Here is an 8,883-nt window from a genome sequence, read left to right on the forward strand (position 1 = left end):
GAAGGAAGGAAGGAAGGAAGGAAGAAGAAAGGAAGAAAGAAAGAAAGAAAGAAAGAAAGAAAGAAAGAAAGAAAGAAAGAAAGAAAGAAAGAAAGAAAGAAAGAAAGAAAGAAAGAAAGAAAGAAAGAAAGAAAGAAAAGAAAGAAAGAAAGAAAGAAAGAAGAAAAAGAAAGAAAGAAAGAAAGAAGAAAGAAAGAAAGAAAGAAAGAAAGAAAGAAAGAAAGAAAGAAATAAAGAAAGAAAGAAAGAAAGAAAGAAATAAAGAAAGAAATAAAGAAAAGAAAGAAAGAAAGAAGAAAGAAAGAAAGAGAGAAAGAAAGAAAGAAAAGAAGGAAGTAAGGAAGAAAAGAAAGAAAGAAAAGAAGGAAGTAAGGAAGAAAAGAAAGAAAGAAAAGAAGGAAGTAAGGAAGGAAGAAAAGAAAGAAAGGAAGAAAGAAAGAAAGAAAGAAAGAAAGAAAGAAAGAAAGAAAGAAAGAAAGAAAGAAAGAAAGAAAGAAAGAAAGAAAGAAAGAAAGAAAGAAAGAAAGAAAGAAAGAAAGAAAGAAAGAAAGAAAGAAGAAAGAAGAAGGAAAGAAAAAGAAAGAAAGAGAGAGAGAAAGAGAAAGAAAGAAAGAAAGAAAGAAAGAAAGAAAGAAAGAAAGAAAGAAAGAAAGAAAGAAAGAAAGAAAGAAAGAAAGAAAGAAAGAAAGAAAGAAAGAAAGAAAAAGGAAAAAGGAAAAAGAAAGAAGAAAGAAAGAAAAAGAGAAAGAAACTAGGAAATTTTACTAGTTCATAAAAATTAAAAGTTCAAGATATGATAGCTTCAAGTTTATTGAACTCAGGCTTCCAGTGGTTCAGCTTTTCTCTATAATATTGTTGATTTGCCACCACTCCTGAATTGGTAACAGATTTCAGAAGCCACTCTAAGTGGAAAAAATATCTCTAACTAGTTTCAGAACAAAAGAGAAGACTCTCATTCAGTCACATGCCCATGTCTGAACCAATCTGATACCATATTTTTATTATTTAATTATTATTTAATATTCTGATTGGCCAGGTTTGGGGATCAGGAATTCCTCTAGAGCCTGAGAAGGAGGTCAGCTTAATATGAAGCACTTGGAACAGTAGTAGAAACTCTCAAAGTACTATTGGGATACTTTTATAAAAAGGAAGAGGATGAGATTAGTATGCTGAAGAAGAAAACAAATAGTCCTTCCAGAGCCATCGCAGATACGAGAGGGAAATTAAAATAACTACTCTTTAGCTTTTGCTGCTCCTGCAAAGTGTATTTATATCTATCTCAGAGTAACCACTGAAATATATTTTCTAGTATTATTTGAAGAATTTCATCTAAGTCTGGCTAATAACATAATTTGGCTTGACAAAAATGATGGCATCCTCATATGCTACAGATATATTACTTTACATAAGAATCATTCCACTGTTCTGGATAATTTGTATCTACATGAAAACTACCCTGATCAGCTCATTTTATAACAAAGGGCATTTCCATATGTCTCTTGCTTATACGAAATATTTCTGAAGATGACTTGCCAACTTTAGCCAGAGTTATAGAACTAATGAGTTTTTAGCTACCATATGCAAGAAGTGTAATAATAGCAGGTTCTAGAGAAACATCTACTTGGAGTGATTTCCCTCCATAATAGGAGCAGATGCCAGAGGCTCTTTTACAAATTCTGTTTTCTTCATAAATCTGCACTGTGACATGGAGTCTTCATATTCTAGTCAAGTCACTTTTATATGAAAATCATGCCTTGTTATCCTGTTTCTCTTGGACTTTTCTATGTCCCCATTATTAGACAATGGGCTCTTATTAACAGAATTCTTGGTGCTCAATGTATTTTAGGAAACTTGGCCATTTTAAAATTTCTGATTGGTCTTCTCATTTTTAAATTGAATATGGGGGTTCCTAAGAGATGGCCAGTACACCAGGGGACAGTTCTACCAATACCCAGCCTACTAAGTTAAGCAATACTCAGCCTACTAAGCTACAGTGTGAGTTAAAGTCTGGTATTCAGTGCTGCCCAAGTTCTGTAGTGCCAGGGGTTGTCTAAGCCACTCCGGTGGTTTCTGGGTGGTTCCAAACCTATATCTAGTGGTGCATAATTTTAGGGATTAAATCAGGGCTGGCAAGGGATCCAATCACCATGCAAGACAAGTGCTATCTGTCTGTCTCATAGTTTTTTGTTTACTTGATTTTTGTGACAGAAAACAATATTTTAATTTCCTAATTCTTTTTGCTGGTTATATTAAAATCATCATCCCCTAGCCCAGGATTGTCACCCCTCACTTTTGTGGTATAATGAATGACCCCAGATTTAGTGACCTTTAATGAATTCTTATATTTTCTTTTTTTTTTTTTGGTTTTTGTTTTTTGGGGCCACACCCGTTTGATGCTCAGGGGTTACTCCTGGCTAAGCGCTTAGAAATCACCCCTGGCTTGGGGGGACCATATGGAAGGACGGGGGAATCGAACCTCGGTCCTTCCTTGGCTAGCGCTTGCAAGGCAGATACCTTACCTCTAGCGCCACCTCACCAGCCCCGAATTCTTATAATTTTCATTCTCACCATTTCCATTCAATTTTTTTCTTTGAATGCTTCAGCATGGGGACCCAGTAAGAGAATATAGAACTACCTATAGGAGACTACAGGTGGTGGGTGGATGAGTATTCTCTAAGGTTACAGAAGAGGATGCTTCCAAAGGCAGAACAGCAACAACCAAAAAAAACCAAACCTCAACTTTGCTCACTGTTAATGCCCAGAAGCAACTTTCAGCCCAGTAGCAATGAGCACACCCATGACCTAGATCTTGGTTTCTAAATCCCACTCATCAGTAATGAAAGAAACCAGGACTTAGAGAAATGACTGATTGTTTAGTTTGGGTCAGGGAAAGATCATTCTAGAAATTAAGGAGCAAAGGTAACAGAAGTGTAACCACTCATCAGTGAACATTTGGTTTGTTTCCACTTTGGAACTATTAAAATAATTATATTATGGGGCTGGAGAGATAGCATGGAGGTAAGGCGTTTGTCTTTCATGCAGGAGGTCATCGGTTCGAATCCCGGCGTTTCATATGGTCCCCCGTGCCTGCCAGGAGCAATTTCTGAGCCTGGAGCCAGGAATAACCCCTGAGCACTGCCGGGTGTGACCCAAAAAACCACAAAAAATAATTATATTATTTTAACTATTAAAATAATTATATACAAATATTCATATTCAGTTTTTTGTGAATATGTATTTCAGTTCTCTTGGGTATACATAGTTGGTAGTTGGTAGTCTATGATTGGTAGTCTGAACTTCGTGGGTCTATTTATATGCAGGGTGTTTATTTCTGTCTGAGGGTTCCACTTTTATGAACTTAATAAAATGCAGGTGTTTTGTTATCCTTGGATGGGGGTCCTGAAACTTTTATGGATACTGAGGGACAACAAAAGTTAACTTTTGGGGTAGCCAATTTTCAGTTAGATGTGTTATCAAGCCTCCAGTATTGTTCAAGGGTCAACTCTACTTGGGAATTTATGGTCACAATAGCTCTCTTTAATTTTCTTTGTAAGAATGGATCTCCCAAATGATTCCCAGTGATTCCACTTCATGGCATCTACCCCTAAAACACAAAAACATTAATTGAAAAAGATAAATGTTCATCGCAGTGCTTAGTTCAATAGCCAAAGATAAATGGGCAAATGTCCAAAGATAGATGGGCAAAGTGTAGCATATATACATAATTAAAAATCATGTGGCTATAAGAAAAGATAGGATTATGTAAAAGATGGAAGCATGTGATCTGGATACACCTGGAGGTCACCATGGTTTTAAGTCAAAGGGAGAGTAAATACTGATGATCTTCCTCATCTATAGAATATAGAGAGATAAAACAAGGGAATAGATAGTATCTAACAATAACAAACCCTTAGCCTCAGATTACAAAATTTATTAGCAAACAGTGGGGGGGGGTAAAGATCAGCACAGAGGTGATGTAAGGATAGACAGAAGAATCTTGAACATTTTGATGGTGATTAGAAAGCATATTTTTCCTATCAATAATACTACAAACTCTAACACTGTTGTAACCATATTACCTAAACTTTTAAACAAAACTCTTCTTTTAAACAAAACTCTTTTTTTTTTCTTTTTTTTTTTTAATGGGGATGAGGGTTTCCCAGCATTGTTCTGGTGCCAGGGGCCAATACTGATGCAACTAGTTGAGCAGTGCAGGCCTGATGATGCAGTGTTCAGAACTCGGTGCTGTGGTGCTACTCCTGCCCAACTGTGCTGGGGTCACCAGGGCTGCCCCAGTGACATTCTACAGACCATGCAGTACAAGAGATCAAACTTTGGGCCTCAAACATGTAAAACCTGCACTCTACCTTTGATTTTGAACTATCTTTCCAGCTCTCTGTTTAGCTTTTTTGGGTTGTTTGTTTTGAGGGGGTTGTTTGTTTTTTGGGGGGGTCACACCTGGCAGCGCTAAGGGGTTACTCCTGGCTCTAGGCTCAGAAATCGCTCCTGGCAGGCTCAGGGGACCATATGGGATGCTGGGATTCGAACCATCGTCCTTCTGCATGCAAGGCAAATGCCCTACCTCCATGCTATCTCTCCGGCCCTCTCTGTTTAACTTCTTTTTTTTTTTTTTTAATGTTTTTGGGGGTCACGCCCAGCAGCGCTTAGGGTTTACTCCTGGCTCTGCACTCAGAAATCGCTCCTGGCAGGCTCTGCGAATCATATGGGATGCCGGGATTCGAACCGCCTCCATCCTGGTTCGGCTGCTTGCAAGGCAAAGGCCTTACCGCTGTGCTATCTCTCCACCCCACCCCACCCCCCGTTTAACTTTTAAAGAAACTCTCAGACTTTCACAAGGTAGCTGTACCATTTTACATTCCGATTATCAAGTGTAAAAGTTGCAGTTTCTCCACAGTCACTTCAGCACTTGTTTTGCTTTCTTTCTTTTTTTTTCTTATAGATTTCCTAGTCTGTTTGAAGTGGTTTTCCATTGTGCTTTTGATTTGCATCTCCCTGATGATTAATACCTGATAAGCATCTTTGATGTGCTTTTGACCATTTGTTTATCGGTAAATAAATTGTATTCAAGTCTCTTATTTTAAAATAGGGTCTTCTTGGGCTGGAGTGGTGGCGCAAGCAGTGAGGTGCTTGCCTTGCACACGCTAACCTAGGATGAACCATGGTTCGATCCCCCAGCATTTCATATGGTCCCCCAAACCAGGAGCGATATCTGAGTGCATAGCCAGGAATAACACCTGAGAATCACTGGGTGTGGCACAAAAATCAAATAAATAAATAAATAAATAAACAGGGTCTTCTTCATTGTTAAATTTTAATTGTACTTGTATATTCTGCATGCAAGATCCTTACAAAATAGATGATTTGCAATTTTTGTTCTCCCAGACTGTGAGTTGCTTTTCACTTTTATTTTCCCTTCCCTTTCCTTTGTTATTATTGTCATTGTGATATCTGGAGAAGATCAGGCAGTGGACTGTGGTACACTGAAGGTCACATTTGTTGTGGCACCTGTATTCCACTAACAATACTGTGGCTGGTTCTCACAGCCCATGCATGCAAGTGGTCTACCACTGACCCAAGCCTGGCCTCTTCCTTTCTTTGGTGTCCTTTAAAGCACACAATTTTGAATCTTCGGTAGATTAATTTGGGGAGTATTATCACCTCAATATATTAAGACTTCGGGGGCTGAAGAGAGTACAGTGGATAGGACCTTGCACATGACTACGCAGTCTCTCAGTATTCTCAGTCATGAGAATACTCAGGACTATTCAAGTCTCTGCACCTCATAAGGTCCCCCAAATCTACCAGGAGTAATCTCTTAGCACAGAGCCATGAGTAATCCCTGAGCACAATAGGTATAGCTCAAAAATATTAATTAACTAAAAATTAAGGCATATAAAAATAAAATACATTTTGATTTGTTTAGAGTTCACAATACCAAAGGATTAACAAGTTTAAAAATTAGTTTGGGGGCCAGAGAAATAGCATGGAGGTAAGGCATTTGCCTCACATGCAGAAGGTCAGTGGTTCAAATCCTAGCATCCATATGGTCCCCTGAGCCTGCCAGGAGCGATTTCTGAGCGTAGAGCCAGGAGTAACCCCTGAGCACTGTCAGGTGTGACCCAAAAAAAAAATTAGTTTGAATATGCAATGTTTTGCTTCCTTACAAATTTACTCTGAGGGCCGAAGAGGTAGCACAGCAGTAGGGCATTTGTCTTGCACACAGTCAATCCAGGACAGATGGTGGTTCAAATCCTGGCATTCCATATGGTCCCTTGAGCCTGCCAGGAGTGATTTCTGAGCACAGAGCCAGGAATAGCCCCTGAGTGCCTCTGGGTGAGATCCCAAAATCAAAACAAACAAAAATTTTATCCTCAAATGCCAAAGTTTTATCACCAGAAAAGGTTTTTCGGTTTGTTTGGTTTTAATTGGGACTCATCAGCAATGTTTAGGTGTAAACTTCTCTCTCTGCTCTCAAGAATTACTTCTGGCTGTGTTTAGGGAACCATATAGGATTCTGGGGATCAAACTTGGGTCAGGCACGTGCAAAGCAAGCACCTCTTTGCTGTACTATTCCTCTGACCCTGATTTATTTCTAATTCATGTACTTAAATTAGAGATGTCTTTTATTGATTGTTGGCTGCTATAACTTGTCAGCTGTTCACACAACCCTGACTAATAGTAAAGGCTCTAAGAATTGTTAGGAAGCATGTATGTATTTAGTGATAAATACATAGTAGAAAGCCTTTCTAGAGTACAGGCCGGTGTGGGGTGGGGATGAAGGACATGACATTGGTCATGGGAATGTTGCACTGGTGAAGGATATATATATATATATATATATATATATATATATATAATATATATATTATATACATATATATATATATATATAAATCAAAAAAAAAAGAAAAGAAAGATAAGCCTCCCAATTCTTACCACAGGCTGTGTTCTTTACACTGACTATATAGAAAAAGGAGGTACAATAAATGCACCCCATATACACCTCAACACAGGCCCTTTGCCTGGTCTGTATTGTGAATTGGGGGACAAAAAATAACTGTTGCAAACTAAGTGATAGTCCCCCAAATTCATGTGTTGAAATCATAACTGCAATATGACTGTATTTGGATTTCCAACTTACATCATCTTTTCTGCCCCAAGGAGTTTATGAGGTTTAGAAAAGTGAATCAGCCTCACAAAACTAGGAGCACCTTTAGATATTTGATTTATACAGATTATAAAAGTCATACACAGAGCATCTAGGGGGCTTTATTTATTTTTCTAATCAGTTCTTTCTTCAAGTCTGACTTTTTTTGTTCTTTTGTTTCTTTATGTCCTTCCAGGGTATTTCCCTAGAGGAAAACCGGGGCACTAATACTGGAGGAAGGGAGAATGGAAACTAGGTAAGCAATAAGTTCAGATATTGAATTACATTCCCCAGTATAAGAAGACTCAGGATAGCTACAACAAAACGACAGGCTTCCTCTGCTTCAGAGACTGTGGACTGCTGTGTGTCACTCAAATCTTGTTCTCAGATATTAATATAAAATTGACTCAAAATATTCTGTCAAATAATTTAAATGAATAATTTTACTTAAATGCATAAATAGAGGGTTGGCGAGATAGTTCAACAGACCAAGCACATGCCTTGTACACTAAAGGCTCAGATTCGATCCTTGTCATCACATGGTCACAAGCACTGAGGTGGGAGTAGTCCCTATAGCACCATCAGGTGTGATTCCCCACCACAAAGTCCCCAAACCCAAAAAGAAATAAGGTGGGGCTTTTTGTTTGTTTTTTGGGTCACACAGGGCAGTGCTCAGTTACTCCTGGCTTTATGCTCAGAAATCGCTCCAGGCAAGCTCGGGGGACCATATGGGATGCCGGGATTCGAACCACTGTCCTTCTGCATGCAAGGCAAATGCCCTGCCTCTATGCTATTTCTCTGGCCCAGGTTGTTGTTGTGTTTTTTGTTTGTTTGTTTGTTTTTAGTACAATTTGCTTAATTGGATTTTGTCTTGATTTCTTCCCTACCCTAAGTATGTTGCAGTTTTTATTTAAGGCCAGCCTAGAGCCCCAGGACCTACTTCCAGGGTGACACACCCACCTGGTTGACAGCCTGAGCAGGTGGGACCTGCCTTTCCTTCTGCAGGTAGCCTCTCCCTGAGGCTGCTGAGTGTCCTCAATTGGTGGATATTGCTGTCAAAGCTATCACAAAGGACAGGCTGAAAAAGCAAATCTCTTAATGACTGAGGCTTGGGGACTAGAGAGAAAGTACAATGGGTAAAGCACTTATCTTGCATGTAGTTGACCTGGTTTCAATCCCTCGTACCTATTATGGTCCTGTGAACCCACAAAGAGTGAATCTGGAGTGAAAGACAGGAGTAAGCCCTGAGCACTACCACCGCAAAACCAACACAAAACAAATGAAAACAAAACTTAGTCTGAAAAATCACATTCCATCACTCCTGTCCCATTGTTTTTGTCATACAAATGATTTTATTCAGTGGGGATAGGCTAAAAGTATGAATAACAAGAGACAAGGATTTGTGGCTCATCGTGGAGAGCAATTGTCTTGCTTCACACTTAATGCTACAATAAGAATCTGTGGTTATCTCTCCTTTTTCATTCCTGATACGAGTTATCAAGTTTCTCTCTCTCTCTTTCTTTGTTAGGTTTGCCAGTGGTCTATCAATCTTGTTTATTTTTTCAAAGAACCAACTTCTGCTTTCGTTGATCTTTCGGATTGTTTTTTGAGTTTCCACTTCGTTGATTTCTGCTCTCAGCTTTGTTATTTCCTTCTGTCTTCCTATTCTTGGGTCCTTTGTTGAGCATTTTCTAGTTCTATTAGCTGTGTCATTA

The 8,883-nt window shown here is 38.7% G+C and overlaps 1 non-coding gene across 1 annotated transcript; it reads left to right on the forward strand.

The window, feature by feature from the left end:
- The first annotated feature begins 6,940 nt into the window (after window positions 1–6,940).
- On the forward strand, window positions 6,941–7,073 carry LOC126010069 (small nucleolar RNA SNORA51). Its single transcript, XR_007496207.1, has one exon. It is a non-coding gene; the product is annotated as a small nucleolar RNA SNORA51 (small nucleolar RNA).
- Window positions 7,074–8,883: the final 1,810 nt, after the last annotated feature.

The sequence above is a fragment of the Suncus etruscus genome, chromosome 5, assembly GCF_024139225.1.
Source record: "Suncus etruscus isolate mSunEtr1 chromosome 5, mSunEtr1.pri.cur, whole genome shotgun sequence".
In the NCBI taxonomy this organism is placed as follows: domain Eukaryota; kingdom Metazoa; phylum Chordata; class Mammalia; order Eulipotyphla; family Soricidae; genus Suncus; species Suncus etruscus.